Consider the following 12868-nt stretch of genomic DNA (forward strand, 5'->3'; position numbering starts at 1 on the left):
GTGCCATGTTTTGTGTCATCACAGAGGTAACCCGAGTGTGTTACCTGGCCTGAAATAATATTATTGAAACAATAATGTTGAATTAGTCAATGGATCAGATAAAGAGACAATAACTACGCTGTGCAGATCACGACATCTGATGCCAACAAATTTGCAATAAGGAAAAGATACTGAATTTGTTATGCTGGGGGTGGATTTTCTTTTTTTTTTTTTTTTCTTTTTTAAACAAACAGGCTGAGCCAGGATGTATAAATTTAAATCAGAGTTTGGCAACACCAACTGATGTCTTGCACATAAAGCTTTAAAAATACCAACACGACGCTCATGTCTCTCTGCTGGAAGCCAACCAGAGCACTCTGCTTGATTTGAGCAGTAGATGTCAAAGCAATATTTTTTAGATCTATCAAAATTATCAGCTTTTTTTTTTATATCATTTTCTGTTATTGACCCTCAAAGGAAACCAGCTCCAGCTTCACAGGCTATAGAATGGTAGAAAGATGCAAGAGGTAAGAATACAACAGAATTCCTAAGCCCTAGAGCAAGCCCAGCTCTTGGATATCAGACCTGAAAGGGAATTTCTTGTGAATGAAAGCACCCTAAAAACACCCTAAATCAATGTATTCATTCTGAGAGAATGGGCAGAAATCATGAACTTGCAGAAATGAGTGACCAGATGGAGCAGGTTGCATCCCTCGATCCCTGTCAACCCAAACCATTCTGGGATTCCACAAAATGAGATAAACACCTAATTTTTAATTCCTTTTAAAACTATTTTTCTAAAATATGTGCTTAATAAACAGGATGAGATTTTCCCAAAGGTGTTATAAAAGAAAAGCCTTATGAAATCAGGCCTGTCACTTCTTCTAAGTGCAGATAACTTGCAAGTTCCCATACGAAACAATCCTGGGTATGAAAAGTTCGTTGACACATGAACCTATTCTTGGGGAGAAAAATAAGGGCACCTGTATAAATAGATCTTGAGAATCCCATGAGAATCCACAAAGGAAAAATGTAAACACCTGAATCTTAGCACGTCCACACAGATCAACTTCTGACCAACAAGAAAACTCTCAGGCAGTGAGAAAACTCTCAGTCAGTGCTGCACGTGAGGTCTGTGAAAACTGAATGGAACGAGTTATGGGAATAAAGAATTGGCTTTTCTGCATGAAGAAAATGGAGCTTCAGGTGAATTATTACAACCTGAGAGAAACACCCTGGATGAGATGTGAGGTTTGTCAGCACTGCCAGCGAGGGGAGGAGGGGATGGGGAGAGCAAACAAGGGGGCAGAGGCTGCACCCACCCTCAAAGGCAAACACTCTGATAATACAGCTCCACATGAAAAATACATTTTAAACCAATTCAAATAAAAAAACCCCCTAACTTCTCCTGGCCTGGCAGCCCCGAGGTGGGTGTTCTGGCCAGGGAGTAGGACACATTCCTCCCTGGTGAGACACTTGTGCCAGAGCCAGGGGAGCAATGGAGAGATCCAGGGAGAGCAGAACGGCAGCACAGGGACCTCCAGCAGGGTGGGACCCCCATGGCTCAACCCTGGGCCACCAGAGCATCCCCAGCACGCTGCTCAGTGATGCCCAAAACACCAACCTGCTCAAGCTTCTCCAGGAAAGGGATTTTCTTTCAATTCTTTGCAATTATACACGTTTTCCCACCGTGTGCACGAACAGAGGCAGAGTGGGGTTTTTTGGTGTCCCTTAGCAAGCACCTCTGCTGTGTTTACATGGAAACAGGATAAGGGATTGGAGGGCTGGGGCTGGCCTGTCATTAGCAACAAAAAATAAAGGGTTATTAAAAGTCATTAAATCATGCTGGTGGCTGAGAAGTTTCTCTTTTATCTTCAGGGGTGCTGTCGTGGTGAGCATGGCAGGGAGATGCTGCAGGGCTCCCATGAGGGCACCACCTCCCACAGCACCATTTCCCAATAATAAATAATTTCTCTCACTGGGATCAGCGGTGTGGGAATGGGGTGATGGAGGCTGAAGAGGGAGGGAGAACCCCATTCCTGGCCAGACACAGAGCCAGCTCCTCTCAGGGCTCCACAGCACCCAGGGATGAAGTTTGGCCTCAGTGTGAGGGGCAGACAAATGGCCAGGACAGAGATAAATTGCCTTTGCACTTTGTTTTACTTCCTCCCCACAAAAACCCCCCATGGGAGCACTGAGCCCCTGGGCTCCCACTCCAGCCCTGCTGAGCACTGTAAAACCTCAGGGATGTCCTCAGAGGGGGTTCCCACAAAGGAAAAACCTCCCTTTTCAGGAGAAGGAGGAAATGGCTGCAGAGGTCAAGGCAAAGCCTTTCAGCAGGGTCTCAGCCCTCCTCTTGCACCCACACAGCCTCGACAGGCTTTGGGACACAGCCACCCCAAACAGCCCCCAGGGTCCAAGCTGGACACCAGGTTTTGAGGCACAAGAGGGGTGAAGAGGCTTCACAGAAGTTCCTGACCATGCCCAGGCCACCAGAGCCCATCACAGCTATGGACACCCAGCTAGAACCCAGCAAGGCTTCTGCTGCTGCAGAAAGCAAATGGCAAGTACAAAACAACCAGCAAGCTGAGAAACACCAGCCAAAGGTGTGACTGGAGGAGATATTCAAAAGGTGTTTATGAAAATAAATAAAATATAAAACAGAAAAACCAAATCACAAACCTTTGTGTCTCCCTGGTGCAAACAGTTGCATTTATTTCACATGGGCTCAGCAGCCCCCCAGCAGCAGCCTGGGCTGGATGAGGGCTCAGAACCAGAGTTCAACCCCAGCACAGCCTGTTAAACCCAGAAAAGAGCCAGGAACCAGCCAGGATTTCAAGTTTCTAAGGTTTCTGATCTCTCTGCCAGGCTCTTGCCACAGCAGCCTCCACCAGCAGCGAGGGACTGGGCAGGACTCAGCACCCCCTGCTCCCTTCCCAGCCTGCAAACCCAACCAAGGCTTGTGCTCCCAAACACAAAGGCACAGGAATTTCTCCATAAAAAGACTAAAAAATTTACTCTTCAGTATTCCTGAGGAGAAGGAAGGCTGAGCCATGTCCTTCCCATTAGCACCATCCTTCTGCAGCTTCCATCGACACCTTCCTGCCCTTACAAGAGGGAATAAATAGAAGTTTCTGCATGAGGAAACTGTTCTGAATAAACCACCCAGCCCCGTTCTGCTCAGATCCAGGTATGTTTGTGATTACCATGCCGTTATGTAACGGGCTGTTCCTAATCACAGCCGCGATATTCCCGGAGCTGGGGTGTTCTGCACCACATCCCTTTGCTCCAGGAATGGCACTGGAGCCTCCAGCCACGTGTGCAGCAGCAAAATCCTGTGCCCAGAAACGCCCTGCTCAGAGCTGGAGGGGCAATGGTTCACATTGTCCCTTTGGGGATGTCATCATGTCCCAAGAGACACTGAAGAATGAACAAATGAAAACTCCATCCTCCTTGGGACAGTATTCAGTTGCTTTCCATGGACAGGATGAGCCATTCTCACAGATCCTCTGCTTCCTACAGGCTCTTTGGTCTAACACATCTGGAGTCCCACCAAAGCCAACTTTTCATCATCTTTCGTGTCTGAGGATGAGGAGTTTGTGTTTTCCTCAGCAGCAGCCCCATCCCACGGCTGCACCATGGCAAGCAGCTTCAAGGCTGGCACAAACCTGCTCTCCTGATATTCCTGTAAATTATCCTTAGGAACACAACTAAATTTATTTTATTTTTTTTTTACAGGGGTGTCTATCCACTGCTAAGAACCCTCCAGCTGTACTGGCAGCTAGAACTAGACAGTTTTTAAAGTTCTTTCCAACCCCAACCATTCTGTTTGATTCCAGGATTTCACAGTGACTGAAGCACAGTGGGATTGGGTTAGTGTGAGCTATGGACAGGACAAATCCCATCTCCCTGAGGAGCCTCTGTGCCTGCAGCTCCCTCTCCACAGAGGCAAGGAAGCATCAGGAAGCAGCTCCCACCTGCTTTCAGCAGGAGACAGTTCTGGCCACACAGCTTTGGACTGAATGGGAAGATGGGAGTGCAAAATAAGACCAGAGAGGACTCGATGTAGTGTGGAGTTTTAAAAAAAAATGGTTTGGAAGGACCCCATGCTGCTGGGAAGCAATGGGATTTCCTGCTGCTCCCAAAACCAGGAGCAGAAAATGGGATTTAGGGCTCCAGGGAGGCAGCAGTAGATCCTAACCATCCCTCCTCTGCAGGGCTGAACGCTGTAAAGTGCAAAGGAAACCCAGAATGACAAACAATTGTAGGAACCTGAAAAGCCCAGTTCCTCTGGATTTCATGGGAAGTGCGATTTTCAGTCCCCTGACCTGTCTGTCTGAGGGGAAGTGGGCAATAAATAGCAGCTGGGTTGTTATCAAGAGGATGTGAGCTATTTATAAAAAATTCTTGGGCTTTTTGAACTCTGTTTAAAGAGGCAATATCCTTGGCTTGGGTAATTGGGGGACTGAAATGCTAAAGCAAACACGATTGCTCAGCCACCTTGGGAAAGTTTAGTGCTTACTTGTGCTCCTGAATTTTTGAGCATATTTCAAAAGCTGCACTGGAATTGTCCCCAGATCCTGAGGGGAGCAGGGAGAGGGCTCAGAGATCCCTGTGCAGGGCCACATCCAACCATCCCTGCTCAGCAATCCCAGCAGCTGATGGCTACATGGCTTAACTCAACTCAAACTCCAGGCTGGACAAGGCTTGGAGGAACCCGGTCTAGTGGAATCCCCAGGGCAGGGGAGTTGGAAATGGAGGATCTTGAAGGTCCCTTCCAACCCAAACCACTCCATGAGGAATTAAAAATACCTCAGGTGGATGAGCTGCTCTGTCTGGAGAGGTTTCTGTGTGCCTCACAGGCAGGATTCAGCCATCCCCAGCTCTGAGGCAGGGTGGGTGCCAGCTCACAGCCCCTGCAATAGCAAGGGGGGAGGTTTTGGTGGCATGGCAAGGGAAAAACAAAGGCAAGGTGAAGCCAAAGTCCACACAGAAGCACTAAAGACCTCCTTGCTCGAGGAAACTCATCCCAGCCCTCTGACAAATGATTGGTTTTCACTAAATCAGGAAAAGCAGCTGGAACCAGCACACAGAGAGCGCCCAACTTTCAGAGGGTCATGCTGGGAGCACCGAGAGCCAGGTGGGGCACAGCCACCCTCTGAAGGACAGCTCAGTGCCCAGGTCACACTGCCCACAGCAGCCTGACCCTCCCAGGGCCACAGGAGGGACGGATTTGGTGTCACTGGACTGGGGAGCTTTGAGCACAGCCCCCGGATCTGCTCCTGTGCAGGACATCCTGAGCCTCCTCCACGCAGAGCTGCAGCTGCCACACGCCAGGGAAGGGTCCCTCCCGCCCAGCCTCGCTGTCCCAGGGTCCTCATGGCAGGATGTGGCACCAAACACAGCCCTCAAGGGCTTCCACTGGCTGCTGTCTTATTTTTGTGAGCCCAGCCATCAGGCAGACAACATTGCTCCTGTGTGGGAACCACACACAAAGTGTCCTGACAAAATGATGGCATCGTCTAAAATACACAAACACGCTCAAAAGAAGGAAAACCATGAAATTAAGGATAACAAACAACAAAGAGAAGCTCATACACAGAATCTGTTAGTGTTTATGACTCACTGAGGCCTTCCTGTCTCCTCTTATAAATTGTGGGAATGCGCTGTGGTCCATCCTCTCCTTGAAAACCACCAAGGTGCTATTTTCCTCAGAGCCCAGGCCAGGGGCGCAGGGAGACACTGCACAAATGAAAGAATTTTTATTTTTTTTATTTCCCCTTTTTCCTTCTTATTTTTTTTCTTCAAAGTAGGAAACCAAATCTGAGGAGCAAATGCTGTGGGATGAGTAAACAGAGGCGAGTGCAGAAGCCTTGGGGATGAGATCATCGAGCGCCTTGGCCTGGCGCTGTTTTCCGACAGCAAAGGGCTTAACAATGGAATGGATGGGAAATGCCAGGAAAAGTTAAAGAGCTTTGGACACGAGGTCTTTGTAAAAAAGCTCATTCTTTATTATTAACAAACAACTTCACCCCATCTTCCTTCGTTTCGCCCTTCAGCAAATGAGGATTTTCTCTCTTGAATTTAATTCTTCATGGTTTGGAAGCTCTCCCAGCGTGTTCTGCTGCACCAAGGCTGCCCCAGCAGGCCAGGACTCTGGGACAGACTGGGACACCAAGCTGCATCAGAGCTGCATGATGTGCAAGGTGTCCCTGGCCATGGCACAAGGCAGCACTGGACGGGCTCTGAGGTCCCTCCCAGCCAACCCAATCTCCTCATCCCGTGACTCTGTGACAATCCTGAGCTGCCATCACCATCACCTCGCAGCCAAGGTTTCCCTCCAGGCTGCTGGGGGTTTGCAGGAGGGCCAGTCCCACCCTGAGGAGAGGCCATCACCCCTCAGTGAGACAGAGCCTGTGCAAACCCCGCTGGAGCAGGAGGGGGGGATCCCAATGCATCCCAGCTAAAACCAGAATGCACAAACTGGAACCAGGAATAGCGAGTTTTGAGGGATTTTTATGTGAAAACCTCACACAACAGAATCTCAGATGGCCTCAGGAGGAGCCACCCAGGCTCACTCCAGCCAGAGCCAGCCCTGAACAGCTCATCCAAGCTGCACTGGCCACACACGGGCACATTCTGGGACTTGCAGTACCAACATCACAGGTGGAGATAAAAATACAAACAGGATTGTAGGATAATAAACATAAATCCTTCCCTGGCAGGGTGGGCAGGGGCTGGGGCTGCCTCTGCATCCCTGGCAGTGCCCAAGGCCAGGCTGGACACAGCCTGGGACAGTGGGAGGTGTCCCTGCCATGGCTGGGATGATCTTTAAGGTCTGCTCAACACAAACCAGTCTGGGATTTTTGCTCTGAAATGGTGTTTGATACTAAATCCCATCACCCAGGCCTTGGCAGGGCAGCTCGGAACCTCGACGTGACAAACGCTGCCTAAAGCTCAGAGGAGACAGAATTTTGTCCTTTTCTGTCAAAGCTCCTCCGTTGTCCTTCTCCTGAGGGAGCACCAGAGCCACTGATGGGTTGTGTGGTTCCTCAAGCATTAATGGAAGGACAGAGCAGGAGCTTCCTCAGCCTGGAGCAATTCCACCACTCGGAAATGCTCAGCAACACCTCTGCTGCCATTTCTGCTCAGCACAAAAAAAGCAGATGATCCCAACTGTCAGCTCACAGCTCCTGCTCCCTCTGGGCTCCTTGGTTTCTGCACCACAAGCACTGGAAATGGAATTATTACAGTAATGATTATGCTACAACAACAAGGCTACCCCCAAAATGACATCCCTTGGAAGGAGCAAGGGAGTTAAAAACCCAGAAATGCCAGCTGGGACTGTTATAATTCGATGTTTGCACTGACTGCAGGACACATCTCAGCAGCCCCTTTCAGCACCAATAACATCTCCCTGCCGGAGCAGCCCCGGGCTGGGGGGCAGGCAGGGACCCTGCTGCCAACAAGGCTAAAAACACCAACAAAAAGGGATTCTGAGCTACAAAAGAGAGAGAGTGGAACCAAACCAGGGTTTTACAGCTGGTTTGTACCGCTGCAAGTGGCTGCAGAAGGAGCAGAGCATCTCCTGGGCACCAAGATGCCCCCAAAGACAGGGCAGTGCCTCTGTGAGTTGAGGGCCTGGAGCTGGATTTTCTGTTCAGATTGAATCAGCTGCTGCTGACATAAAGGGAACAACTTTCTGAAAGTCTCTTCCACTCCTGGCTGCCCTGCCAAGCTGCTCAGTGTCTCCTTGGCTGCAGAGGCAGCCCCAGCACCCAGCCTGCCCCACTGACACTCATCCAGCCAGGAGCCACCAGCCCTTTTTGGATTTCTACAAAAGCCAGTGGAAAAGGGCTGGGCTGGGATGTGCCGGTGTCCCCAAGCCCCTGTCACACACAGCATCTGCTCAGCCCCCAGCCCATGTGGCAGCGCTGACAGAGACCATGAATAAAACAATAGGTACCACTCATCGCCCCGAGGGCTTCCTCCTACCGGGACACAATTTTTTTTTCCCTGGAAAACAAAGAACAATTCCCTGCATCGTGTACTGATGGGTCTTGGGCTTGGTCCCCAGTACAAACACACACACACACATAATTTCTTCTTTTACATTTTTGCCTGATGACTTGCATGACAAGCCTAATAAAAGCCGAGACAAATAACCCAAAACACACAAAAATGTGATACTGTTTCCTATTAACATCCAAAGCACTTCAGTGACTGTAGAAAGAAACTGCATTAAAACATAAAAAACCAAAACAAAACAAAAAAAACAAAAAAAAAAAAAAAAAAAGAAAACCAACCACATATGGAAAAAATATATCTGTAAAAGGGGAATATATATATAAATATATATATAAATAAAAAATTATATAAGTATAAGTATAAATATAAATATAAATATAAATATAAATATAAATATAAATATAAATACAAATACAAATACAAATACAAATATAAATATAAATATAAATATAAATATAAATATAAATATAAATATAAATATAAATATAAATATAAATATAAATATAAATATAAATATAAATATAAATATAAATATAAATATAAATATAAGGGGAGGATAGCAGGGCATGCTCCATTTGGGCATCCCCATGGGCAGCTGCCAGATGCTGCAGCTTCAGCACATCCAGAATCAATCCCTACCTTAGAAAGCACCACAGCAGGAGCTTGGAAACCGAGAGGGTCCCCATCCCGGGGCTCGGGACATCGCTCCCCATCCCGGGGCTCGGGGCATCCCTCCCCATCCCGGGCTCGGGACATCCCTCCCCATCCCGGGCTCGGGACATCGCCCCCCATCCCGGGCTCGGGACATCGCTCCCATCCCGGGGGTTCGGGGCATCGCTCCCCATCCCGGGGGTTCGGGGCATCCCTCCCCATCCCGGGGCTCGGGACATCCCTCCCCATCCCGGGGCTCGGGGTATCGCTCCCCATCCCGGGGCTCGGGGCATCGCTCCCCATCCCGGGGGTTCGGGGCATCGCTCCCCATCCCGGGGCTCGGGGCATCGCTCCCATCCCGGGGCTCGGGACATCGCTCCCATCCCGGGGCTCGGGACATCGCTCCCCATCCCGGGGGCTCGGGGCATCCCTCCCCATCCCGGGCTGCCCACGGGGCGCGGGGCAGGGAGGGCAGCAGGGGGAGGTGGCCCTTGCACTGTCCCCTGTGCTCCCTCCCTGCCCTCCTGCCCCACTCAGGGCACTTTTTGGGAGCATCACCCCTCCGCTGGCAGCAGAGGAGGCACCAGGGACCAGCAGGAGCCCTGGGCCGGGAGCCCTGCCCGTCCCCAGCCTGGGGCAGCCCTGGAGGAGGGAGAGCAGAGGGAAAACGCTCCGGGCTCGGCAACTCTGGAGAGGTTTTTGTTGGCAGCAGCTCTCCCTTCCTGCCCGGCACAGGGACATCTTCCCCCGGGGATGCTGCAGCCCATCCGTGCCCGAGAGCAGACTCTCCCCTCCAGCTGCACTGCTCTGATGGCCAAAAAACAAGGAAAACCCAAAAATCTCCAACAAAACATCTCCACTTTAACAGGAACACCAACAGCACACGCTTTATGCCAGGAGCGCTCTCCTCTCCGTACATTGATTATCCGCCGTGAAAGCTTTTTGTCACCAAATGGCTGAGAGAAACAGGCATCAACACTTTAAATTACCACCTATACATAAAGAGGGTTGTATAGAAATGGGAACAACTCCTCCCGAAGCTGATAGCGGACTGCAAAAAACCTTTTCCGACTCCAGTTGTGCCAAGCAGCTGCGAGAAAGGAATAGCGGCAGGAATGGAAAAATGTTTGGGTGTATTTTCCTGGGCTGGCTGCCAGGCAGGACCAGGGGCAGAGGCACAGGAGCCCCCAGGTGCCCGCAGTGGCCAGGGCTGGATGCTTAAGGAGCATCTTTGTGGCCCAGCAGGGACAAGGGGAGTGGGGAGAGTGGAAACCGGGCAGGCACAGCCCAGGAGCTCCACTTGAAACCACTTCCTCTACCTCCCAACAATGCACAGAGGAATTCCCACAAATCCCAAAGCTGCCCTGACTTCCATTTCTAAACTTGGAAAAAGAAATACCAGGACATTCCTTTGTTGTTCCAGCTCACTCGCTGTTTGATCTGGGGGTTTTTTTGCTCCAGCTGAGCCAATTAAAGAATCCAAATTTCCCCTGGGAGAAAAAAAAAACCAAAAAAAAAAAAGCACAAACCAGTAACAAACGATGCATTTTCTTCTTTGATTTTTAACTAATTGTTTTCAAGTTGAACCGAAACCTTCCACCTCATTTGGGTCCATGTGGTTTGATGCTTAAACAGCATTTTGGCCAGAGAGATGAGTGTGATAGAGGCATTTCCAACTGCATTCCTGCCCTCTGGAAGGAAACCCTCCACTGCTGCATTTCTTGAATGTGGCTATTTGGGATCACATAAGCAGCTTGAAATATAAACACCCCCAGCCCAAACCCACAGCCAGCACCCACCAGGGGCAGCACAGTCTGACAGTGCCCTCAGAAACATTTCTGTTCTTGTTGCCTGTGCATTCAGTCTGCTTTGCTAATTTTATAGGAATTTCTATTTCTTTTTTATTTTATTCACATTTATTTGCAGTGAATTTGTTCTTGCCATGTGCTGAGCCACCCTGTCCTGATCCCTGCTGCCTCGGACCTCCCTTCCTGCCTCCCCACTTGAGAAAATCCAGCAGCAGCAAGTGGCAGATCCAGGTGCCAAAGCTGAGTGGGATGAACACCTAAAGTGTCCAAAAACCACGTGGATGTGGCACTTGGGGACGTGGTCAGGGTGGCCTTGGCTGTGCTGGGGGAATGGTTGGACTCAATGAGCTCAGAGGTTTCCAACCAAAGTGATTCCATGGCTTTGTCCTGACTCACAGAGGGTACAATTGCTAATCCCAAATCCTGGCACCAGAAACCATCCCCAAACCACGGCCAAACTGCAAAGCTGGTGGGGCAACCCTGGCCTCAAGAGCAAGGAAGCATCTCCTCTTGTGCCAGGAAGAACGAGACACAAACCTTGACCCTGAGGAGGAAGGAGCCGGTTCCTGTTGTTCATCTGGAGCAATTAATCAGGTTTGTAACGAGGAGATGGGAAAGGCAGGAGCTGGGCATGGAGAGGCAGCGTGGAGCCAGCTGGGGGAGAGGCAGTGACTCCATCCCCCCTCAGAGCTGGTGGCTGCAGACCATGGACATGGCCCAAAGCCATCTGTGAGCCCAGTGCAGAAATGAACCCCCAAGAGCAGATCCAGAGCAGACACAGACCATCCTGTCCCCTTAAAGGGGATGCTGCAGTGCAGCATCAAAGTGATGCTGGGCATCATTAGGGAAATTTTCTTCTCATGCTACAACAGAAGCAAAGCTCAGACCTCTTTTGCTCTTCTTTTTTTTTTTTTTTCCTGTAGTGTCTTATCATCCAAGAGCTCATTAGCCAGGAATTCCTCATGCTGTTTATTTTCCATTTGTCCATATGTTCCCCACAAGCTCAGCCTCGTCTCTGTTTTAAGTTTATACTTAGCAGCAGTAATTGGAAAGGATGAACAAAGGCATGAAGGAAGGCAACACACACACAAACAAACTGCCCAGATGGTTTGGATTCCTGCATTTCCCCGAGAAGCAGGATCCTTAATGTTTTGATCATGTCATCACAGCACAGAGCTGCAGTCCAGAGCACAACTGGCTCCTCTCTCCTGACTCTTGGCAGGAACAGGAACTCAAGCCACCACAAGTGACCCAAACCATCCCACAAGCAAAAATGAAAACCTGGGATGAGCCTGACCTGCACCAATGCCTGCAGTGGGCTTGTCCCAGGATGGATTTGGCTTTAGACTTCAAAACAGAACCAAGTCAAACTCCTCAACTCACACCACCCGCTCCTAACGTGGACCAAGAGCTCACTTGCCTCCCAAAGCATTATTTGAGCTGTTATTTCCCCTGTGCTTTTGTTGTGCTTTTTTCCCCTTAAGTTTTATGCCAGCTAGAAATCAATTTAAGCTTAACCAAAAGAAATCAGTTTTAATAATGACAGGAGAAAGGGGAATGGTCTCAAGCTGAGAATCAGAGCAGCTGTGGCTGTCCCTGGATCCCTGGCAGTGCCCAAGGCCAGGCTGGACGGGGTTTGGAGCAGCCTGGCACAGTGGGAGGTGTCCCTGCCATGGCAGGGGTGGGATGGGATGAGGTCTAAGGTCTCTTCCAGCCCAAACCAGGCTGGGATTCTACATAATACAAAACATGGCTTTGCACTGGTTAAATTAAAGTGGTCAATGCTTGCTTGCAAATACAGCCTTGGTTTTCAAGGCAGATATTGCAAAACTCTTGGGACAACACTGAGATACTCCACAGAATGGAAAGAATTAAAATAAGAAATCCCAGCAGTTGTGCAGGGTCCAAGGAGCCACGGACAGCCTCGACATTCCCATTCTCCATCTTCCCTCCCATGCAGAGCACGGAGTGAGAACAGGACAAGATTAACGAGAGGAAAAACTGTGACCGCAGCAAACAGAGTGACTCATGCCCACTTCATGGTCTTCATTTCTAATCTAGAATAGCCATTTACTGCAGGACCAGATTAAATATATTTCACCTCCTGCTGAGCCTGTGGCCGTGGGGATGCAGCAGCCCACACTGGGAGCACTGGCCAGGGCCTGGATGAATCCAGCCTCAAAATTATCCGAGCTCTGCCTCAGCCGTGCACCAGGAACACGGGCTGGGGGTGAGGAAAAGCAACACACAGCAAAGAAATCCCTCCTGCTCCCTTTGGTTCTGAAAGGAAGCAGAGCCCTCCAAATGCCACCTCTGCAGGCTGGCAGGAATCAGCTGGATCCAGGGAACTAATTAAAGGGAGAGCACTAAAAGCAGAATAAAGACTGGAAATCATGTTCTAA

This window comes from Poecile atricapillus, chromosome 13 (assembly GCF_030490865.1).
Source record: "Poecile atricapillus isolate bPoeAtr1 chromosome 13, bPoeAtr1.hap1, whole genome shotgun sequence".
Classification (NCBI taxonomy): Eukaryota; Metazoa; Chordata; class Aves; order Passeriformes; family Paridae; genus Poecile; species Poecile atricapillus.